The sequence below is a fragment of the Taeniopygia guttata genome, chromosome 12, assembly GCF_048771995.1.
Source record: "Taeniopygia guttata chromosome 12, bTaeGut7.mat, whole genome shotgun sequence".
In the NCBI taxonomy this organism is placed as follows: domain Eukaryota; kingdom Metazoa; phylum Chordata; class Aves; order Passeriformes; family Estrildidae; genus Taeniopygia; species Taeniopygia guttata.
Window position 1 is genome coordinate 1,620,317 of NC_133037.1, and position 23,902 is coordinate 1,644,218.

The window sequence follows — 23,902 nt, forward strand, 5'->3', positions numbered from 1 at the left end:
CTACCTGGCTGGTGCACCAAAGCAGTTTTTCTCCTTAGCAAATAAGGGAAAGAGCCTGGTAAGTATAAATGTGTTTCTTAACAGCCTTGTTTGTGACAAAATTGCCAAGTAAATCTTCACACGCCATCGGGCTGCGAGTATTCGAGTCACATTTGGACAGCAAAGCCCACTGCACGCAGCTTTCATTACAACATTTCTCTCAAGCACAGCCTGTCTCTCATGTTTTTCTGAACATTGTTTAAAGAACTGATGAAAGGGCTGAAAACTTTTTAAACTTTTCTTTTCTTGCGTCTCTTCAGCTCAGTCTTTCATCACTCAGTCAATAAACAGTGGAGGACTCTTCTGAACTGCAGTGGGAGCAAGGAGGAGCAGGGGAAATTAATGATATCACCAAATTGAAACTCTTTCAAGTCCCCTTTAATTGCAGAGGGCACAGGGAGCTCATTCAGTTTTAATTCTCTGATCTCTTGCTGTCCCCAAGGACCAATCTGCCTCTCCTCTCACGCCGCACGCGATTTTCCCAGGGTGGGTTCCTGGCTCCTTGCTCAAGGCTCCTGTGCTCTGCAGAGCCCTTCCCGGTGGGATTTTGGCAGTGGAACAGCAGCCACAGCTGCCCACTGAGGTGGTCACGCTGCCCTTGGGCATCACACAGGGCTGATCCTGCTCCATCAAGCCCCTGGTGCCCGTTTGGTGCCTCAGCTGCCCATCTGTGGGCTGGGGATCACAGGATCCCACACCTTAAACCTCATCCAGGTCCACTCTGGCCATGGGCAGGGACACCTGGCACTGTCCCAGGCTGCTCCAAGCTCTGTCCAACCTTGCCTTGGGCACTGCCAGGGATCCAGGGGCAGCCACAGCTCCTCTGGGCAGGTGAGTGCCACATATCCAAGCAGTCCAAAGTTAAAAGAGAAAACAATAAAACCCCCAAGAACCTCAAAAAATTGCTGCTGTCCACTGAGGAGCTTCAGCTGAAGGTACCAAGCATTCCCTGGCTGTCTTTGTCTCATAGGAAATATCAGCGCAAGAGACGGAAAACTGCTCAAAGAGCCATTCCCACCGTGGAAAAGCCTGAGGATTATCATCACAACAGGTCCCTGGGCACAAACATGAAGCATGAAGCTTTAAATTCAAGTCACACTGATAAGAATAACAAATAAAGAGACCAAATTCCCTTAAAAAATGGGATTACCAAGGCCGTGGGGAAGAAATATTTTAAAGGAAGTTAAAGAGAAGTTAATCTGCTTTTATGTAATTTGCTTTCCTATTCTTCCCGAACCAGCTTGCTTTGGAGACAGCTGCTTTTAAGGTTTACAGCCATGCATATGGTTGGGAGGGCTGGAATTGGCAGCCCTTGGCCTGACAGAATAATGGCTAACTGGAAAAATGGCTGGGTAGATAATTTACAGATGATACGACCACATCAAACCCAGTGAAACACAACCCATTCATTTTTACAGCCTCCAGACTGCTGCCTGTTGTGATCTGTCCCTCCTGATGGCTCTGCTGTCACACAGCCCTTCCCTCCTCTCCCACGGGCAGGATCCCATGGAAATCCTCATTTCTGAAGGGTTGGACATGGATGGGACAGGATCCCATGGAAATCCTCATTCCTGAAAGTTTCAATATGGATGGGACAGGATCCCATGGAAATCCTCATTCCTGAAAGTTTCAATATGGATGGGACAGGATCCCATGGAAATCCTCATTTCTGAAGGGTTGGACACGGATGGGGCAGGATCCCATGGAAATCCTCATTGCTGGAGGGTTGGACAGGGCAGGATCCCATGGAAATCCTCATTCCTGGAGGGTTGGACATGGATAGGGCAGGATCCCATGGAAATCCTCATTCCTGAAAGGTTCGACATGGATGGGACAGGATCCCATGGGAATTCTCATTCCTGGAGGGTTGGACATGGATGGGACAGGATCCCATCCTGTATCACTTTTGGAGCCGTGGTGTTCTTTGTTCAGCAGTAAATGAGCAATTCCTGGAGAAATCCCGCTTGGGGTAGTCCCGGCCCTCCCTCGGCCAAGCCCTGAGTGAAAGGCAGATTCTCATGGCTCAATTACAGAGCCACTAAACAAAATGGAAATGTTGATGTTCATTATTGATTTTATCCTTTGCTGCTCTGGAATGGTGCTACTGGGAGCTGTTGTAATCAGATTACCTTAAAACTTACTTACAGAATGAAGTGCTTAATTTATCCCCCCTTTTTCCTTTCCCAAAGCAATAAAACAGGAAGGGATCAGCTGTACTTCTTCTGGAGCAGCCCTTCTCTTTTTGGTTTTCTTGCTGTGTTTGTGTAATTCATCTTTTTATCACTCTCAAAATCTTTTTTTAAAGCATTTTGCATTTGTTATATCTCCTCAAGTAATCACACATATTGGTTATGGAATAGAATAGACTGTGATTGTTGGAGATATAACTGCAAAATGTTTCCAATTTCTGGGAATATCCTTTGAAAACTACATTTACTGAACATCCATCTCCAGCTCCCTGTGCTGTCAGGTCACGGCTCCGTGTCTCTACAGCCTGGATATCTTTGGGATTCAAGTCAGCCTGGCTGATTCTGGTTTAACTGAGGATCTGGGAAGTGCTGCATTTTGAGTGATATATCCTCTCATAATCTGGGAGGTTAAATGGTTTTTCTGATTTGATTCTTTACTGCCTTCCCCATTTCACATCAGATGAAACCGGCTGTGAAATGGCAGCAAATGCAAGTGGCACATTTGTGTGCTGAGTGCCTGCAGCGAGCACGGGGGAAGAGAAATTGGGCTTTAATTGCCCCTCATTAGTCATATGCTGTGTACAAAACGAGTGGCAATTTCAGTGGGCAAGGAGTCTGAGAAGTCCAGGCCCTGTCCTTATCCCAGGCTGGCTGTGGGGCTGGGATGGCTCTGACTCAGGGCACCAAAGTGCCCAATTCCTGCCAGCTCTGTGACCCTGCAAGCTCTGCCCCTTGGCTGGGCTCAGGTGAGCATGATCAGAGAATCCCAGAACTGTTTGAGTTTGGAGGGACCTCAAAGCCCATCCAATCCCACCCCTGCCATGGCAGGGACACCTTCCCCTGTCCCAGGTGCTCCAAGCCCCAATGTCCAACCTGGCCTTGGCACTACCAGGGATCCAGGGGCAGCCACAGCTGTGCCAGGGCTGCCCACCCTGCCAGGGAACAATTCCATCCCAATATCCCATCCATCCCTGCCCTCTGGCAGTGGGAGCCATTCCCTGTGTCCTGTCCCTCCATCCTTGTCCCCAGTCCCTCTCCAGCTCTCCTGGAGCCCCTTCAGGAGCTCTGAGGTCTCTCTGGATCCTTCTCTTCTCCAGGCTGAGCCACCTTGTTCTTGCTGTGTTCTGTGCTCACATCCATGTGGAATCTGTGCTCACATCCATGTGGAATCTGGCTCTCTGTCCCCTCAAGCCCCTGGTGGGCACCTGATCCTGAGCAAAGCACTCAGCCCAGGCCATCTCCTTGCAAAAGCACGGAACTGTGGAATGTTTGAGGTTGGAAAAGCTCTTTAAGATCATCGAGTGCCACCACACAGCAGCACTGTTCTGACTGATCAGACTGTGACCCTGCCATAATCCTCTCCAAGTGCCACTCAACCTGCCTTTCATAGGAACGAGACTTTTAATCTGTGGATTTACCACATTTAACCCTCTCCTTGCTGTGTCCTGCCTGCATTGCCAGCTGTTCCTTGGCAGCCAGCAGCTCTGATCCCAGCCCTTCTCATCATTCCTCTCCCTGACCAGCACTTTGGAAGGAGGGTGGAGATTTCTGTGGCTTAGCAGATGGCAGCAAATCTTGATACCTGCATTTCATAGCCTGGCCCGTGGGGTTAGAGTGATGTATTTACTCCAGCACCTAAAGTCAATGAATTACATCCAACCCTGCAAATGACCATAAATATGATAGTCTGTGTGAGCTGAGGTAATTGCCTGCTTTATATATGTGTTTATCTTCCCTGCATTGCATACACAATGTGCATTATGTCAGGGAGATGACAAAGAGCAGCCATAATGCTCCTCAACTGCATATTTCTTCTTAGTTTATGGCTGAGGCTCGGAGTTATCTTATGCAGAGTTGGCTGCAGGGGTTTAATATAAATTAACATACTTAGAAAATGTCAAGGAGCATTAATTGACAATTTTGGAGGCCTACCTTGCTAAATACCAGTTCAATTCTGAAGCCCGTCTCTGCAAGCTTAATATATGGAAAATAATGCTTATTCATGAATGGCTTATGTAACTTGGCATTAATTACGTGGCAGCGAGTGCTGGCTGTCACAGATGGTCTCTCAACAAAACCAGGTGCCAAAAATAAAGTTTCAAGCCCCACAAGGGAACTTCTGAGCTGGGAACTCGGCACTTTGGAAAAGCAGGGCACATCATCCTGTGTGGAAATACCGACTTACTAACCTAATTCTGGACCCACTTTTGGCAGAGGATTGGCCTATATAAAAATATTTCACATCAGCACCTTCTCCTGCACCTCAAAGGAGCAGGAACCTGGTGTGCCCCCAGCCCAGCACTCCCCACCTGGAAAACGGAGATGACACTGAATAATCCTGTTGATAAGAAGTGAAAGAAGCTGAGGTTTTTATCGGAACAATTAGCACAGTGTTGGTGGTTGCTCTGCCTGCCCTCCAGCCTGAGCTGTGTCACAGCTGGCAGCAGCTGGTTGGTGTGGAGGTGCCCAGCTGAATGCTAATTGTTGATTAATATAGCTCTGGGTTATAATCCTGTTTCTCTCTTTAGGTTTTTTTTCCCCTCATGCACCAGGAAGGTGCTGCTGTCTCTGAGATTTCCTGCTCCTCGTTCCAGCTGGGAGCATGGCCAGCTCCACAGCTCCTGGGAACTTCCCTGCCTCCCTAAACAAAGTTAAGCAAGGCTGAGAGATGAGATTTGAAGGCATTTATTGATTTTGCTTTAATATTCTGTTATTTCTTTCCCATCAATACCCTATTTGCTTTATGCAGTGCACTGTGGTGTAAGTATATTCCCAGAAAATGATGCACATAATGTTATCTCAAATGCGAGCATATGGATAGCAAATGAAAGCTGGGCTGTAAATCACTGAAAAGCAGGAATGGCAGCAGCATCCAGGCAGCTGCACTCAGCTCCTGAGCTGCAGTGGGAAGGGCAGCCCTTCCTGAGGCTTGGCATCACTGCCTGCTGCAGTGTTTGGGCCCAGAGCTCTGCAGTGATGGGTTCCTATGGCAACTGGCTGGCACCTGCCCCGTGCCCCCAGCTTCTACCTACTTGGCTTGTTGGGGATTTTTGCCAAATGGACCCTTCTTCCATGATTTCCCTCTTTCTTTGCGTTGTTGCTGTTGAAATATTTTCTGTGGTCCCTAAGTTAAGTCCTCCCCTGAGATCAGGGCCAAACTGAGCCTAGAAATGCTCTCCTGGACTAACAGCAAGTGTTTATTGCCTGACCCCCTGTCCTCCTCTTCCTGCTGCTTTTCCATCCCCTACTCTTCCCATCCCAGGGAGCTGTGGGGATACAGCCTCTCCAAATCCCAGAGAGTTTTGGGTTGGAAGGACCCTAAATCCCACCCAGTGCCACCCCTGCCATGGCAGGGACACCTCCCACTGTCCCAGCTGCTCCTGCCCCAGTGTCCAGCCTGGGCACTGCCAGGGATCCAGGGGCAGCCCCAGCCACTCCTGTGCCAGGGCTGCCCACCCCTGTGGGGATCTCCCATGCCAACCCAACAGGGTCCGCTTTTAAATACAATCCCGGGCATCATTTCATCTTCCCTTGCTTGAAACCTAAAAAAGAGATAAAAAATTGCTTTAACCCATCTGCAAAGTGACTGCTTCAAATTAAATTCTGTGCTAAATCCAAAGGAAGTGTAACTGAGAAGAGACTAGAGGAGCTCACCCCGGGAATAGGGAGGTGAGGAATTCCCTGGGATGGTGGGGCCGTGATTCCTGTGCCACCCCAAATGTCCCCACAGGCACTGGGGCAGCTGTTGCTGTCCTTGTGAACATTTCAAATGTGTCTTTCCCCTTCTGGGTGAGACCCTTCCTCCAAGATCTCACCCATGGCAATGCCAGAATTCAGCTCAGCCCTCAGGAATTGAGGAAAACCGTCCTGGCCTGTGCTCCCAGAGGTGCTCTCAGGGAAGGTGCCTCTGCTGGAGACACTCTGCACATTGCAGAGCCTGGCTCTGGTGGGCCATGACCATGAAATTGCCCGTGAAATGGGAATCTATTGTTCACCGTGCTAATTAATAACCCCACAAGTTTATTTAAAGGTCACTGAAAAGCCATGAGAAATATCTTAGATGTAAAAAGTAGAAAAATCGAGAAGCCACAGGGGGTTTGGCTTATTTAGTGGAATGTTATTGCTGATATTTAAGATATTTTCTGAGATGTGCATTAAATTAATAAGTGGCATGAAGGAGTGTTTTAATATAACTTAGTGTGAAAGTAGCCCTCAGAATTTATTTTACTCATAGATTTTTGCATCAAAGGTCCTATAATGATTAATTTTCAAACTTACAGGTTTAAACAGCAAAATAAGAAAGAATAGCTCCGAAGCTGCTTTGAAATACTTAATAAAATGGTGTTCTTTAAAGCACTAAATGGCCTCCTAATGCCACTGGCACTTGAAAGAACAGTGTTCTTTGCAATATTTCTATTCAGTTTTCTGCACTCTGCAAGGCTGGGCACTCTGTATAGGGCACGGAAATATTTTCAAATGGGCAAAACCAAGGTATTGTTATATCCCCACAAAAGCCTGGGCTGAAAACCTGCACGCAGCACTTGGGAGGGCAGGAGGTAATTGGATGGTGCAGAAGGTTGCTCGGCCTTCCAGATTCCAGCACAAACTCAAAATACAACCAGTTGGAAAGGATGTTGCTGTTCTGAGGGATGCCTGATGTGGGGCTGCTGCAGAGACACTGAGGGACTGACACAGCCCCAAATCCAAATGTTTTTTTGTAGGAAAATTCATGTCTCTCCAGGGACAAAAAGCATCTTCGTGTCAAACCCAAGGGATGTAAAATCAGAGGTTCCACCAGAGAGTGCCCAAGCATCCCCTTAATGGGTATTGGAGTGGGAGAAATTCCTCCTGGGATGCTCCAGAGGTAAGAGAGAAATTCCTCCTTCATTTCCCTAAAATAAGAGCAGGATTTGGCCCCTTGCAGCTCCTGGGGAGGCAGGGGGCAGCTGGGATCCAGGCTTGAATCCTGTTACAGGAGGGCTCCTAATTGTAAATTCAAGCATGCAGAGGATTAATTGCCAGCAGGTGTCAAAGATAATAAATTCCTCTCTGATCTGGGCAGGGGGTAACTCTGAGTATTTCCCTGTATTGTTCTGTTCTTACCCTTGTTCAGGGGGACAGAACGTGAAAATCTACGTGAGGAAATGGGATAAACAATTTTGCTGCTGTCAGAAAAGGAGAAAACGCAGCTCGAGGCTTCAAAGGGGAGAGATTGTTAATTAGGAAATTACTGCTTGAAAAAAATATAAATGGGGAGGTCAGAGATTTGTGAAAAGCCAGCCTATAGCTTCATGACCTGCCCTGAGCCAAAGGTTACACACAACCCGCCCCAGCAATTTACTCGGGTTCCTTCCTCCTTGTGCTGTGGGAAAATGAGTGAATTTGGCAATTAGTGGAGCTGCTGATTGACTCCTGGCCATCCCCAGCTCCTCGCCCCCTGCCTTGGGGCTGCCCTTGTCCCCACAGCCCCGGGCACAGGCTCAGCCTGGGAGGTCCTGCCACCACCTCTGCTCCTCAGGTGGAGGTGCAGAGCCTCACCGAGCCTTTAATGAGGGGGCTGGTCCCTGTGCAGAGCCAAAAACAGAAGGAGGGCCTTTAGAAGGTGATTTCCTGCAGCCCCCAAGGCCCCTGGCTGGTTTTGCTGTCTTTGCAGGTGGCAGGGAAAGCGATTCCTGTTGACAGGAGCAGGGCATGAACCTGAGGGAAGGACCTTGGTGTCCATGGGTGTCCTGGGAGCATCCATGAAGGCAATTTCTGCTGAGGAGCAGTGTGGGAATCCAGAGCTTCCCTCTGGCTGTCCTGGCAGCTCTGGGACCCTGGCAGGGGTCAGGAACCCCCCTGGACAGAGCCCCCAGAGACACTGGCTGTGATCTCTGCCCATGGAAAAGAGTTTTCAATCTTACAGGATGAATTACCAGCTCTGAGTGTTTGATATCAGTAATAATTAAGTGTGGCATGGGTGCAAAAGTAAAATTTTAGGATTCTAGATGAGGGGTCCAAAGGGGACAAGATGGAGGGAATTGGGTGTGCCTTGTCCTTTTTCTCCTTCTTCATGCCCTCCATGTTTCACTGTGGTGTTGGCATTTTTCTGTTGGTTCAGGCTGGGGACACACTGTCCAACGTAGGTGACAGATATTGGCACGTTATTGTAAATCCAGCACAGGTAGTTTGTGGTATTTAATGTTTGTACCATCCCACTGAGGGCAGAGCCCCACACGCTGCCCTGCAGGACAGAGCTGCGGCAGGGCAGCAGAACATGTTAGAGATAAACAGAATAAACAACCTTGAAACCAGCACAGACCAATTATGGCTTCTGCTTTGGCAGTGGGGCTGACAGACAGAGACTTTCTACAATCTCAGGATCATCAATGCCACAGATTCCGACAGAGCAGCACTCTGCAAATGCAGCCTTTTGTTTGCTCTCCGTGCACACAAACAAACCCTGAGAAGGTCACTGGTGAGTTAGCCCCTGGCACGGAGCTGTGGCAGGGGAGGGTCAGGCTGGGATCAGAAAAAGGTCAGGGAAAAGGAGGGTGCTGGCACTGCCCAGGCTCCCCAGGGAATAGGAACATTCCCAAGGCTGCCAGAGCTCCAGGGGTGTTTGGACAGCACTGCCAGGGATGCACAGGGTGGGATTTGGGGTGTCTGTGCAGGAGCTGGACCCTGATCCTTGTGGCGCCCTTCCAGCTCAGGGTATTCCCGGACTCTCTGAAGGAACTCACCTGACCAGGCTGATCCTGGTGTGGAGTATTAAACAGCAGGAACAGCCAGGTTAGAGAGGAATGGAATAAAATCATGGACTGGTTTGGGTTGGAAGGGACCTTACAGATCATCTCATCTCATACAGATCATCTCACTCCAGCCCCCTGCCATGGCTCTTGCAGATCCTTAGGACACACAAAATGCATCATTTCAGTCATCACATTTCATATGTGACAGAAAAGTCATGGCACCTCTGTAATGAAGCAAAGCAGGGCCTGAAATAATTAACTGCAGCCAGAAATAATGAATTATATGGCAAGTGCCACAGTTGGGGCTGTTCCAGAGGCCTTGAGGCAATGATGTGCTCTGAGATGTGGTTTGGTAAGTACGTCACAAACCAACGTGGCTACAGGAATTTTGCCATCACCCTCAGCAGGAGCTGAGGCTCAACCATTATTCGGGGTCCTCTCTGCAGTATTTACATGGATGGAAAGGGCCAGTGGGCCTTTGGGGTTTATTTCAAAAGGAGAAAAGCATTGCTGCAGCCTCTCGTGCCTCGGCGAGCAGACGGCTCCCGGCCCACACAGCCCTGGAAAAGCCAAACTCGGGTTTAAATTAGCACCCAGCCTCTGCCAGGGCAAATGGGAGCAGCAAAGCAGCAAAGGGTGAGTTTGGGAGTGCCTGAGGGGCTCATCCTGAGCAGGAGACACAGCCCTGAAAACCCAACCGAGAGAGGAGAGATCCCTCTGCTTCCTGCACTCCTCCTGCTGGGGCTGTGCATCCTGGGTGGATTACAGCACAGAAACAGCACTGAAATGCCATTTCATGGCATTCTCCAGCCTCCCTTCTTCCTGGAAATATCACTGTCAGCTTAGGAAAAGTCATTAGCAATGAGGCATTGAGGCCCAAGATATGAAGAACAGTTTTTAATTCCTTTCATTGTACTAAACCAATTTCTTAGGGATATTATGGAAATCTTTTCATTTGGATTTTAACCATAAAGTAATTAAGGAAATAGTCCAGATGGATGCAATGAGGTTTTTCTTTACTTCTCTAGAAAAGAAGGTGCTCTGAGGAGCCAATCTCTTGAACAAGTGTGATGAGTAATTCCCTTGCTCAGTTTCTACATCCATTTTGGTCCATGTTGGTGAAATAAAAGTAAGTGTAGAGGAAACTCCAATGGACATTTTGGATTTTGACAGCTGTCCTTGACATCATAGTGGACAAGGGGAATGACTTTAAACTGCCATTTGATGGAATATTGGGAAGGAATTGTTCCCTGTGAGGGTGGCCAGGCCCTGGCACAGGGTGCCAGACTGTCAGAGTCCAAGGCCAGGTTGGACAGGACTTGGAGCACCCTGGGATAATGGAAGGTGTCCCTGCTGTGGGATAGAACAAAATAAGCTTTAACAAAATGAGATTTTTCTTTTCCAGCCCAAAGCTTTTGGGGATTTTTATGATCATGCTCATCCATCCTCCCTGAGCCCAACCAGGTAATTCCTGCCGTGCAAAGCTTGCAGAGTTCATTCTCCTGAGCAGAAGAGGCAGCTTCCTATCTGGATAGGTTTCCTTTCCTTTCTTGCTGAAAGAGGAACGTGCACTCAAGCAGAATTTGAAGTCACTGGCAGAAAATAAGGCAGCGAGAGCACACGAGGGAAACTGGAGGGACTGTGCAGGTGTGAGGAGTGGATGGAATAGCAATGAGGGAATTTGAGAAGAGATTGGGAATATGTAACACTGAAGAGTAAAGGATAAGCAAAGCAAAACATCCAGGGCTGACAGTATCCCAGCAACAATAAATTCTGTGTGTGACACGGCCGGCTGAGAGAGCTGGGGACCGACAGCTCTCTGATCTCCTGCCAAAATCCCTGGTCAGCCCTTCCCCTGCACAGTGTCAGCTGGGAGGGGTGAGGCACACACAGGTACGTGGGGCTGCTCCAGAGCATCATTCCTAGGATGGGAGCTGACACCCAGAGAACTGAGAATTAACTTCACTCCCAGCTCGGGTGCAAGTGCTGACACTGCTGTGGGCACTTTTGTGCCGGAGCCCACCCTGGTTTGGGGTGGCTCTGTGTGGTGGAAAGGTCTCTCCTCCAGCCCGAGCTTCCAAAGAAAGGCTCAGCAGTCTCTGCTGTCCAGTCTCAAGGCAGTTTATTGCAAGTTATCTAAAAGATTTTCTCCTGGAGCTGCTGTGGTTTGCTCACAGCTCAGGCAGAGGCACACACACACCCTGACATCCTCTCTGACTCCCGACTGCTTCTTCTCTCCCCCTCTGCCCAGGGCTGCTGCTGTCTTTTATATGGTACATTACGTGTTACATGGGTACAGTTTGTCCCCAATGCCTATTACCTATATTAAATGGTGCTTTTCTATCTTTTATATGGTACATTACGTGTTACATGGGTACAGTTTGTCCCCAATGCCTATTACCTATATTAAATGGTGCCTTTCTACTCTAAACCAATCTGGGAGTGCCAACATCACCAAGAATATGGAGGTGAGGAAGGAGAAAGAGGGAGGACATGACAGGCCCAAATCCCTCCATCTTAAACCCTCTGACCCCCATGTACAAAACCAAAACCCCCCTGTACAGCACTCAGAAATTCTTCCCTCTACTTTGTGACTACTTCTATTATAATATCTAAACTTTTGTGACTTCTTGTTCTTCCTGCAAGGTTGGTAAATCATTCCATGGCTCAATCCCAAAATCACAGCTGTTTCCAGCTGCCTGCCAGGGTCTCAAATGCTTCTGACCTGGGCCTGGAACCTCCAAAAATGTCTGAGGGACATTTGCAGTTCCGACACTTTTGGGGTTATGTTTTGTGCCCAGAGGTGTTGTTGGCCTCAGCCCATCTGCTCCCAGTGAAAGGGAAAGAATTCTTGCCTCAGGGGTTAGTTTGTCAATGTAACAGGGCCTCTGTGGAGTCAAATAAATGAGAATTTCCTGTGGGTGAGCATCTGAGTGGCAGTAAATGGTATCAAAGAGAAGATCTGCACATTTTTTTGAGGAAGAGTAGACAGGAGGCTCATGCAGGTGGACTTAGGCAAGCAGCCAGTGCCAGGAAAGAAAGTGATAAATGGATGTCTTGGAAAAGCCTGAATGGAGGAATAATAACCATCAACAGCAGAAGACATTGAATGAGATGGATTCTCACCTCTAGAAGCTTCCTGTTTTTATTATTGATGGCACTGCAGGTTTTATTTCTTTGCTTTTTGTACTTTCCAGTACAATCTGGTTAGGAATTCAACATGCCAAGGCAGGTGATGGAAGGATTCTGGAAGGAAAGTGAAAAATGACATAAATGAGCTGCAACAACAGCCCTGCTCTGGCAAGGAGTCCAACTGGAGGTAATCCCAAATGACAAAGGCTTTGTTTTCCTAGTTACCACTAAAACACCATGGAAAGAGTCTCAGGACAGGGCAAAGCTGTTTCCATGGGATTTCTGGTTAATTGACCCTTTTTTTTCCCCCTTCTCCAATATCCTAGACCTGATTTTAAAGGTAACTGAACACCAAGAGGTTTGGATTATCACATAAAACATTCACTGCTGCCCTCTCCAAACTCTTCACTCTCTTCAAACTCTTTGTAAACTCTTGCACATCTTTTAAATTGGGAAATTCTGTCCTGTATCCTCTGGTGAGGGCTGCTGAAGTGGGTGCAGTGGGATCTCACACGGAGAGGGAGGCAGTGTGCTGCTGAGTAATGGTGAATTTCTCAGGAAATGAATAATTTTGGGACTTTCTAAAGGTCACTTGAAGTTCCCTATAACTTTTATAGTTGGTTATATAAAATGAAAAGAGAGAACTCTTCGTCTAGATAACTGTCAGCCGGGTGAGATAACCTCACAAAGGCTCTGGCAGGTCAAGCCACTTCAGTGACAGTTTTTGGGAAGAGACCAGTCAGCAGAGCTGCCTCCCCTGATGGGTGTCTGAAATGGAAATTCCAGCTCTCCCTCTTGCAGCAGATTTAAGTGGAAGTTCACTGCCCTGGTGGGCACCTGGATTTTATAACTGACCTCTGAGAAGTACCTGAGCCAACCTTTTGTCTCCAGTGCCAGTCCAGCCTGGCAGAGCCCAATTCCTGCAGAGGGAACATGGCATAAAGCACTCCATGGAAAACCATGGACAACTGGACTCCTACACTATCAAAGACTGGAATCCAAAGCAGCAGAATTATGTTTCCCATTGTTACAATAATTCCAATTCCAGGTATGTAGACTTTTTACATTTTTTTTCTAATTCTGCTGCAAATTGGCACTCGGTGATTGCCAGGAATGAGAAATGGATTGGGTTTTCCACGGTGCTGTGCTCCCGGTCAGCCTGAAAACACGGGAAATGGCAGGTTAATGACAGTTTAACACCAATTAACAGGCCACTTTCTAATAGATTAGCATTCGGAGTCTGTTCAATGGGTAATTACAATAATTAACTCTCGAAGCTTGCCTGCACTTGTGAACAGAAATTTGGTGCCTCTGTTTACTCTGAGAAGGCAATGCAGGAGCAGGCATGGATCATTTGGAGTGCTGGAGCCAGGCAGGATGGCAAGGGCACTAAATTTGGGCTTGCTGCTGCAATGTGCTCACAGGTGACATCCCCAGGTGGAGGGGACTCTGTCAGTGACTGTTTTAGTCCTGGCTGAGCACAGCTGAGATTTAGTGTGTTGCTGGGAGAGGCACCTGTGCTGCAGAGCAGCTCTGCATCTCTGGCTATCGGAATCTGAGGTATTGAGATGATTCCCAGATTGTAGAAAGTCTCTGTCTGTCAGCCCCACTGCCAAAGCAGAAGCCATAATTGGTCTGTGCTGTTTCAAGGTTGTTTATTCTGTTTATCTCTAACATGTTCTGCTGCCCTGCCGCAGCTCTGTCCTGCAGGGCAGCGTGTGGGGCTCTGCCCTCAGTGGGATGGTACAAACATTAAATACCACAAACTACCTGTGCTGGATTTACAATAACGTGCCAATATCTGTCACCTACGTTGGACAGTGTGTCCCCAGCCTGAACCAACAGAAAAATGCCAACACCACAGTGAAACATGGAGGGCATGAAGAAGGAGAAAAAGGACAAGGCACACCCAATTCCTCCATCTTGTCCCCTTTGGACCCCTTATCTAGAATCCTAAAATTTTACTTTTGCACCCGTGCCACACTTAATTATTACTTATATCAAACACTCAGAGCTTGTAATTCATCCTGTAGGATTGAAAACTCTTTTCCATGGACAGAGATCACAGCCAGTGTCTCTGGGGGCTCTGTCCAGGGGGGTTCCTGACCCCTGCCAGGGTCCCAAACCTGCCAGGGCAGCCAGAGGGAACCTCTGGATTCCCACACCTGGCCTCACACAGATGGATTTCCCACCTCCTTGGATTCTTTTCAGCATTCAGAATCTCTGCCTTGAACCAATGGAAAAGTGTCACCATCACACCAAGACATGAAGGACAAGAAGGAGGAGAGAAAGGCCAGGACACACTGAAATCCCCCCATCCTGACCCCCTGAATTATATTCTAAAAATCCCAAATTTCTACTTTTCCACCCTGTGTTAATTCAAGTATCACACTACTCAAACCCTTGTGGACTGTATTCCTCATACAAAATCAGCAGTTTTTGCCATGGGCTCAAATGGAAGCCACAGGTGTTTGTGACTTTGTGCCAGGGTCTCTGAGCCCCTGCCAGGGTCTGGGGACAGCCAGGGCAGCCAGAGGGATGTGCTGGACCCTGAGAGTGCCCCAGGTCAGACATTAACCCTTAATGACCAATATTTCTGTGCCACAGATCAAACATTGCAGTGGGTTTGGGGTGCTGTCCCAGGGAGTGGAACACTTCGGACCTCGGAGCCCTTGCCGTGGTGAAAAGCTGCAGACAAAACTCCCCAGCAAATGTCTTCATAATACTTAACATTCAATGGAGCAAAAGGAGAATAATGAGCACTGCAGCCATCCCAGGTTAGTAATTACTGCCGTCATTATTAATTTTCCAGAGCAATCTCGTCAAATGAGTCATTATTATCTCAATTCCTTAGCCAGGACTGATTGATTCTTTCTCCCTGTTGTGACTAATTCCATATAATGTCTGGGTACAATATAGAACTATAGAGCCAGTGTAATTCCAAGGCAGGATAATTCTGAATAACCAAATCACTTGCCTTCAGCTCTGTTTAGATCCGATGCTTTATACTACTTAATTGAAATAAATACCCCAATCCTGTCACTCCCTACTCTCCACAGCCACTGGAATTCCACTGGAGACAGGGATTCCTGGCAGCCTGGGCTCTGCCCCGGGTGTTCCAGTGCTGGATCCGTGCTGGCACAGGCAGGAGCATCACAGCACTCACAGGAGCAGCTCTGAAGGAAGTGCTGCTCATCCTCAGCTCTTCCTGATGTTAATTTGCACCATTTTTAAGGAAGGTTTTGTTGGTTTGTCTGTCTGTGAAGGGTTTTGTTTTTTTGGGTTTTTTTTGGAGGAAAGGCTAAAAGTGATGTTTTTTTTAGCTCCCCTCTTTTTTAGGGGAGGTTCAGATTGGGTATGAAGGGAAATTTCCTCATGGAAAGGGTTATCAGGCATTGGAGCAGGGCAGTTGTGGAGTCACCTTCCTTGGGAGTGTTTTAAAAAACCTGAAGGTGGGACCTGAGGATGTTGTTTGGTGGTGAGGGTGGTGCTGCTGGGCTGATGGTCGGACCTGATGAGTGATGGTTTTTTATCTCTGTCTGCAGCTGAGTGTCAGCAGAGCTGAGCATGAAGAAGTCCAGTGCAGGACAAGGAGAGGGGTGGCTGTGGGGATGGGATTGTGGCTCCTGCCTCTCTGGAAAGGGCGAGCAGAACAATTACCCATCCTTGAGAGCAATTGGAAGCCCGCTCCTTGCATTTCCCTTGAGCTGCAGGGAAGGGAAGGAGGAGGAGACCGCAGTTATTTCACAGCTCTGACCTTTTTGCCTCCCAGACTTCAAACACGATCAGACTGGAGAGGGAAAGGAGGAGGCTGCAGAGCCAGGAGGAGCAGCAGGGGCACCCTCAGCACTGGAATTTCTCAGAGCAGGAAGGTGTGATGGTTTAATCCTGAACCACAGGCAGGGGTGAGACATTCCCTGGCCCTGCTCTCAGCCTTGGCTTTGCCTCCCTAAAACCAGCCCTACCCCAGCAGCATCCTGGTGCCAGCAGGGATTGTGCCTGTGCTGACATTTAGGGATATTGGAGCAGGTTGCTCTGGATTGGATTGGGAGAATTAAAAATATTGAATTGGACAGTAAATAAAAGAGGAGAGGTCACTGCCATCCAGCACTCCTTTATTTCTGGTTATTTAATGAGGCAGTTCCATATTGAGTCCTTTAGTGCTGAGTTCAAAATTCCCTTCTGAGCCCCTGGGAGCAGAACTTGGCCGTGCCCTGGTGGGTGTCAGGATGGAGATGCAGCAGGGACTGATGCTGTGCATGGCATCCAGCCAGCCCTGTGTCACCTCTCCCCCAGTGGGTATGTCCTGTCCTGTTCCTCAAGGTGTTAGAATTTCATTATTTTAACACAGATTTGAATAGGAACCCCCCATAATATTGTGCCCCCTTCTTGGAGGTGTGTCTCTGCTGTAAATTCCTGCTTTTTCTGATGTTCCTCGCTGCCTTCAGCCAGCAAGAACAAACAGAGAGGATAATTTTACATATTATTTCTCTTATTTACAGTAAAAAACAACACCCTGCTTGTCGTTATTAATTAGATATTTTACTAGGCTTGAGATGGTGAAATTAAAGCAAACCTTGAGCTGATGGGAGGGCACTTTTGGTAGCCACAGATGGGCCCAGAGCTGGTGGCACAGTTGGTGCCCCAGAGCAGGAGCTGACCTGTGTCCAAACCCCTCCTGCACCCAAGGCTGTGAGCAGTGGAAACAGACTGCTAAAGGATGCATTTGTAGGAAAAACAAGCTGAGGTTTGGCGTGGTACAACCTTCCCCCCAGTTCTGGTATTACAATTTCAATATCAGTTAATGTAACTTCTCGTATCCAACCAAGCTGGGAGATAAATCTCTGTGTTTTTATAATAGATGTTCCTTTATGGCAATCACCATATGCTACCTCTGGTCCTGTTTGGAGTGTAAATCATAACAAATGTGGATCCTAAAATGCTTTATTGTCTTTTTATGGCCACATACGGCTGCTGCTCCTTCCATTTGTGATTAATTTTTTTTAATGGTTCCCCTTAGAACCTAAAAAATAATTAAAGCTAATGAATACTCTGTGGTGACAGTAAAGGAAGGAGCATATTGCATCTCTTCTCAGTCCCCAGATCTGATCAAAAGCGGGCTGGAGCTGTGAAGTTGTGACACTGACATTTTGTTCTGAGCTGCCGACCACCTCCTGAGACCAAATGACGACTTTGGGGAAGAGCAGGAATTAGAGTTTTCATTGTTTCACAGCAATAGTGCTGAGAGGGTGGAATTAAAAGCAGTTGAAGTCACAATGTTTATTTCTTAGCAAATCCTCTTTAAAGAAATCAATCCAAGATGTAAAGGACTTTAAGACAGATTTTATTTTTCCTTGTCCTTGCCCCGGGGTGCATGAAGTAAGATATTTTATGCACTGGGACTGGTCAAAATACTGATTTCAACCCAGCACAGAGCAGAGCCCCTTTTCCTTTCCAAGGCTGCAAACCACAGGTCCGTGTGTCCTTCCAGGCTGGGGTCCCTGGCTCAGGGAGCTGCAGTGCTGAAAATCAGAGGAAATCCCCAGGAAATCCCTGGCAGAGCCTCCCCAGTGCCACTAATGCCACCTGCACTGCAGATCCAGAGCTGGGACTCTGCTGCCAGGCTTTTATCTGCCCTCCAGAAACTCTTGAGTTTGGTTTCCTTGTTCTTCCCCTCCAGTGCACTTGGGCGTTGAACTTCTGCATGTTCTGCATGGGAGTACAGCCAGCGCTGAGCACTGCTTAAAAAGCTTTAAAATTCACTTCTCAAAACTAATATTTATCTGTAAAGGCTGTAATTAGAGTGTGGGGGGTGTAGCTGCCTCTCTCTGGGCTTCCTGCAGCTCACAGAGGCTTTGAAATGAAACTTGAGGGGAAGAATTGTGAATAATCAACCCCAAGTGCTGGACTGGGGTTAAAGTGTAAATGCTCAAAGGTCCCATCCCGTGGGGACTGGCCAGGGCTGCAGCTGTGGGGACAGATGGAAAAATTCCCCAGGTAGCTCTTGGCATGGTGTCACCTCCTCCTTCACTGCTGGGTGTGAGCACACGGGGCTTGGAATTCACTGGGAATTTTCATCTCTGCTTTTCACGCCCCATGTGGTACTGGCTCCTCCTTTCTCTTCTCCTTCTCTCTTCTCTTCTCTTCTCTTCTCTTCTCTTCTCTTCTCTTCTCTTCTCTTCTCTTCTCTTCTCTTCTCTTCTCTTCTCTTCTCTTCTCTTCTCTTCTCTTCTCTTCTCTCTCTCTTCTCTTCTCTTCTCTTCTCTTCTCTTCTCTTCTCTTCTCTTCTCTTCTCTTCTCTTCTCTTCTCTTCTCTTCTCTTCTCTTCTCTTCTCTTCTCTTCTCTTCTCTTCTCTTCTCTTCTCTTCTCTTCTCTTCTCTTCTCTTCTCTTCTCTTCTCTCTCTTCTCTTCTCTTCTCTTCTCTTCTCTTCTCTCTCTCTCTTCTCTTCTCTTCTCTTCTTCTCTTCCTATTCTCCTTCCTATTCTCCTTCCTATTCTCCTTCCTTCTCTTCTCCTTCCTTCTCTTCTCCTCCTTTGCAGCTTCAACCTTTCTGCCCTCCCAACTTCATGGCCAGTTCCCAGTTACATCAATTAATCGTTTTCTTCCAGGACACCTTTAATGACAAAACCAAGCAAATAAAGGATCATTAAGAATTACCATCATCTGCAGAACTGGTGGGAGAAGGAGTTGCCTTGCAGTTAAGTCACTGGTAGAGCCCTAAAATTGAATCCCACCTTCTGAATTCCAGTTTGACATCTGAAGCTGGATACTCTTGCTTCTATTTTATGCTTTATGTAGATTTATTTCTGGTTGTATGAGTTTTAATTGGTTAAGTCAATTTGTTTTGCAAAATAAAAAAACGAGCTTTAAGAAAGCACTTTTTAATTTGCAAATGTTCATTCCAAAAGGAGAACTATTTATAGTTAAAACCTGAAATGTATGAGGAAAAAGGTCATTGAAGTCAATGTCAAGGTGGTCAAACTTTATTGTCCTGGCTGCTTTTTTTAAAAAAAAACTTTGATGACCATAAAGTTGCCATTTTCTGTAGTAGGTTCCCCGTGAGCTTCCCCCTGTATAGTTGTACAGTATCATGAGTTAAAGTGAACCAAATTAAGCTGTTGTGGCATATAAAAGCAGCCAACAAAGGCAGGCAGCTTTTTTCCTGAACCCCCTGAGATTTATTCTGACAGTTTGCAACTCGATGAAATGGATAATGGAAGTCCCTTGTCACAATAACTCAGCTTTAAACGTATTGTTGGATTAATAGACTCAGTTATCCACTCTTCCAAGGAGAAAAATGACTTGTGGTTTCAAATCAGGCCCTCACTCCTGGCATCCCATCAAATTAGCCAAACAGGCCAAATTTAAACCCCTGGCAGAAGCCAGGCACTCTATGAGTTGTGTCATAAAAACGAGTTTATTTCTTTCTAATGCTTCCCAGTTGCCATGACAGCAGCTGTGGGTGACACACGGTGGTGGCCGTGAATCCCTGGAGGCAGGGACATCCCAGGTGAGGGATGTCCCTGTCCCCTGCCCAGGGCAGGAGCTCACTGGGGTGGGACACAGGGCTGATTTCCTCGGCTGCAGATCGCCCTGGGGAGTGGGAATTCACAGCTGGGGGAAACAGCTCCTGCCTTGCCTTTCCCCGGGCTTGTGGAGTGTCGGAGCTCAAAATGTCCCTCAGACATTTTTGGATGTTCCAGGCCCAGGTCAGAAGCATTTGAGACCCTGGCAGGCAGCTGGAAACAGCTGTGATTTTGGGTTTGAGCCATGGAATGATTTACCAACCTTGCAGGAAGAACAAGAAGTCACAAAAGTTTAGATATTAGAGTAGAAGTAGTCACAAAGTAGAGGGAAGAATTTCTGAGCGCTGTACAGGGGGGGTTTGGTTTTGTACATGGGGGTCAGAGGTTTAAGATGGAGGGATTTGGGCCTGCCCTGTCCTCCCTCTTTCTCCTTCCTTACCTCCATGTTCTTGGTGATGTTGGCACTCCCAGATTGGTTTAGAGTAGAAAGGCACCATTTAATATAGGTAATAGGCACTGGGGACAAACTGTACCCATGTAACACGTAATGTACCATATAAAAGATAGAAAAGCACCATTTAATATAGGTAATAGGCATTGGGGACAAACTGTACCCATGTAACACGTAATGTACCATATAAAAGATAGAAAAGCACCATTTAATATAGGTAATAGGCATTGGGGACAAACTGTACCCATGTAACACGTAATGTACCATATAAAAGACAGCACAGCCCTGGGCAGAGGGGGAGAGAAGAAGCAGTCGGGAGTCAGAGAGGATGTCAGGGTGTGTGTGTGCCTCTGCCTGAGCTGTGAGCAAACCACAGCAGCTCCAGGAGAAAATCTTTTAGATAACTTGCAATAAACTGCCTTGAGACCGGACAGCAGAGACTGCTGAGCCTTTCTTTGGAAACTCGGGCTGGAGGAGAGACTTTTCCACCACACGGAGCCACCCCTGACCCAGGGTGAGCTCCGGCAGTGGAGCATTCAATGGAATTAACTCCCACACACCTGGGGAAGCTCTCCAGGCAGAATCCACCTTGGCCATGTCACTCCTACCTCCCTTGTCCTTGCCCTCAATAACCCCACGAGGAAATGTCACTCTTTGTAAGGCCTTGGTTCAGCCCTACATGAGCCAGACACGAACCCCTCACTGGCACAGGGTGCCCAGAGCAGCTGGGGCTGCCCTGGATCCCTGGCAGTGCCCAAGGCCAGGCTGGTGTGGTGCCCTGGGATGGTGGAAGATGTCCCTGCCCAGATCTGCCCAGAAGGTCTGGAAGGGTTCTCCAGGTGGCTGTGTGGAAATTGGTGATGGGAGCATTCAAAGGACCCTCGGAGCAGCCAAACTGCTGAGCACAGCACATCCCTGAAGCACAGGGAAGAGCTTTTATTTTAAACTGTGACCATGAAACAGGAAAAAGCTTCTGCCTTTTGATTTTTGCCTTTAACATGTTAAAGTAGAGGCACCTGCTGCCTGCTGGGCTGATTAAATATGTCCTTTTATTTTCATAAGTCACCATGGTAGAATTTGAATTATTTACTCGGTAAACTCGAGGCTACGTTCATTTACATTCGCCACCAAGGTTTTTGTGCATTAGCTTTGGAAGCTTTTTCTTTCCCACCTTTTGTTCAGTCCCCACCTTGGCTCCCCAAGCAGGATCCCTCCCCTTGGTGACTGCAGGGGTTTCGTGAACTTCAAAAGCAGCCAGGAACATCAGGCACACGCAGCTGAATTATGGATCAGAATGCAGCACATCAAACATTCAGGATTATTCACTTGTGGGTCTTTGCTTGGTAAAGCAATAAAAATCCCTGCATTTCTGCTTTGCTGAGATGTGGGGTGGTTGTTTTACATGCTCCAGAGTAATGTTAGCAGGGGTGTGGGGGGATGTGGGATTTTTTTTTCAAGCGAGGCACTTCAATCAAAGCTTCATTCTACTGTAAACCCAATTAGCTCCAGTCTGCCAAGTCAGCTGCACTGCCTGCAAGAATGTGTGGAAGGCTATGAATAATTGCTAAACTCGGGCTTCATTCTATCTAGGAAATGCCACGAGGCTTTTGTTAGCCCCAGATAAAACCCTGTGCTTGGCTCTGAGGTTCCAGCTGAAGGAACACCTTCAGAACCCAGAAATGTGTTTGAGCAGGGCTTTGTGTGTGGGGAGGCACTCTGCCTTGCTCTGGAGCAGAACCTGGATCCTGGGCCCTCCAAACGCTCAGGGATGGTGCCAGGGGGCAGGAGGAGAGGTTCCATGGCTCTGCTCACGTTTAAACAGGGGTTTTTTTTTCCCCAGATATGGCACTGTATAAAGTATCACAAGGTCACTCCCTTCTTTTGTAACACCTGCCAAAAATAACGTTTGAAAAATGGAAAAACTTTGATAGGAAAATATTTTTACTACAGGGGAAGAAGTGATTTTGGCCGATTTTATGGTATCAGCTCCATAAACAAATGCCAGTTTTGACAACCATGACCCAAAGCTGCACGAGGGGGGAGTGCCAGTGCCAGCAGTGGGTGCCACACTGGTTTGTGACCTGCAGCTCCTCCTTCCCTGCTCTTGTGATCCCCCAACTCTCCCTTGTGGCAGGCACATGCCTCTCTCTCAGGATTTTTCATAGAGAAGCACAGAGGAAAAAAAAAAAAGAGAAAACAATTTCTATTTCTGCTCCTTCTTTTCCCCATGTGGAATGTGTTTGGAGAATTGTTTCCCTGGGGTGTTGCTTGGTTGGATTCTGGTGAGGATTGTTTGAGCTGATGGCCAAATCCAAATCCAACCCACCTGGGGCTGGGCTCTCAGAGAGGGTCAGGAGCTGGGAGTTAGTTAAATATAGTAATTAAGAAAAGTAGGTTTGTAGTTTTAGTATCTCCTTTAAATAGCATATTCATGTATTTTAGTATAGTTATAATAAAGAAATCATTCAGCCTTCTGAACTGGAGTCAGACACCATCAATTCTTCCCACTGGATTCACCTGATTTACAATGCTCACTGCACGTGGGGGTGGCTCTGAGGAGCAGGTGACACCTGAGAATAGAACACCATCCACAGGGAGAATGTTTTCTTTAAATAGAAGCCGTGTCTGGAGAGCTGCGAGACTCCCAGACACTGGGAAATCTAGAGGGAGATTTTCATCTCGGCTCGTGCTGTGGGATAACCTAAAAAAACATATGCATGGCCCAGTTCCTTTGGAAAATGTATTAAATGGTCGCTCCTGCTCCTAAATCTGGGTGTGAGCAGCCCCAGGGAGCCCAGGCAGGGTGGGGGGCTCTGGTGGCTCCTCAAGCACCACTTGGTTTGGGGGAATGCAGGGACACCCTCAGAAACACCAGGAGTTGCCTTCCAACAGGACTGGGATTATTTAGGTGTAGGGGAAGTTTTATTTCCATTTATTTGAATTCCTGGCTGATTCTGGAGTCTGTGTGTGTGTGTGTGTGTGTGTGTGTGTCAGCTCCACGTGTCTCAGCTGGGATGTTCCAGACACATCCAGGAGAGCCCATCCAGGGCTGCCTGTTCAGAGCTGTGCAGGAGGCCCTGCAGAGCTCCTGCAGCAGCTGCCTGGAGCTATTTATAATTAATATTTTATAGATTTTATATATTTATATACATTCTCTCTATATATATATATTTATATAAATTCTCTATATAATTATATATTTTATATATTATATGTTTACATATTTACAAACAAATATACATATAAAATATATATATTAATATTTCTCTATTTTCTGTTGATATGGCACTTCTTAGGGTGAGTTTTTACAATGCTTTGCAATTGAAAGGACATTCAGAGCCTAATTCAGGTTGGGTTTTGTGGTGGGGACTGAATTTAATGCTGTTAGCTCAGTGCTCTCTGGCTGAAGACAACTCTGGGGTGGGAGAACATGTGGAAGCTATTCCAGAAGATTTCCACGTACAAAAATAGAGGGTGCTTTAAATGGAATTCCAGGGATTCAGCTCCAGGTTCTGCATTAGGGCATTCCAGTGTGGCAGCTGGAAGTGGTCCTGCAGCAAGGGGGTCAGTGGAGAAAGCTGTCCCTGCTCCTGCCCTGGAGCATCCCAGGGGCAGCCAGGCTCTTGCAAGGAATCCCAGCCAGGCTCCTGCAAGGAATCCCAGCCAGGCTCCTGCAAGGAATCCCAGCCACCCCCGGGATGGATTTGGCAGCACTCAGTTGGATTTGAGCATTTAGGATCAGCACATGGAGCATCGTTCACTGGGCTGGAAGGAGCAGGGGGTGCAGCCTGCCCTGGGTTTGTGCACAGAATTCTGGCAGCTGGGCTGGCCC

General features: G+C 47.5%; 1 long non-coding RNA gene across 3 annotated transcripts in view; it reads left to right on the forward strand.

The window, feature by feature from the left end:
- Positions 1 to 15,268, forward strand: part of LOC115497025 (uncharacterized) — a 97,932-nt gene extending 82,664 nt beyond the window's left edge. For 2 of the 3 annotated variants that reach the window (XR_012057848.1, XR_004369145.3), the window contains one exon: positions 1,010 to 6,886. This is a non-coding gene — a long non-coding RNA (uncharacterized lncRNA). Of the gene's footprint in view, positions 1 to 1,009; positions 6,887 to 6,949; positions 7,093 to 12,156; positions 13,140 to 14,698; positions 14,869 to 15,150 lie in introns of those variants that run through there. The other variant, XR_012057847.1, reaches the window with a different exon arrangement.
- Positions 15,269 to 23,902: the final 8,634 nt, after the last annotated feature.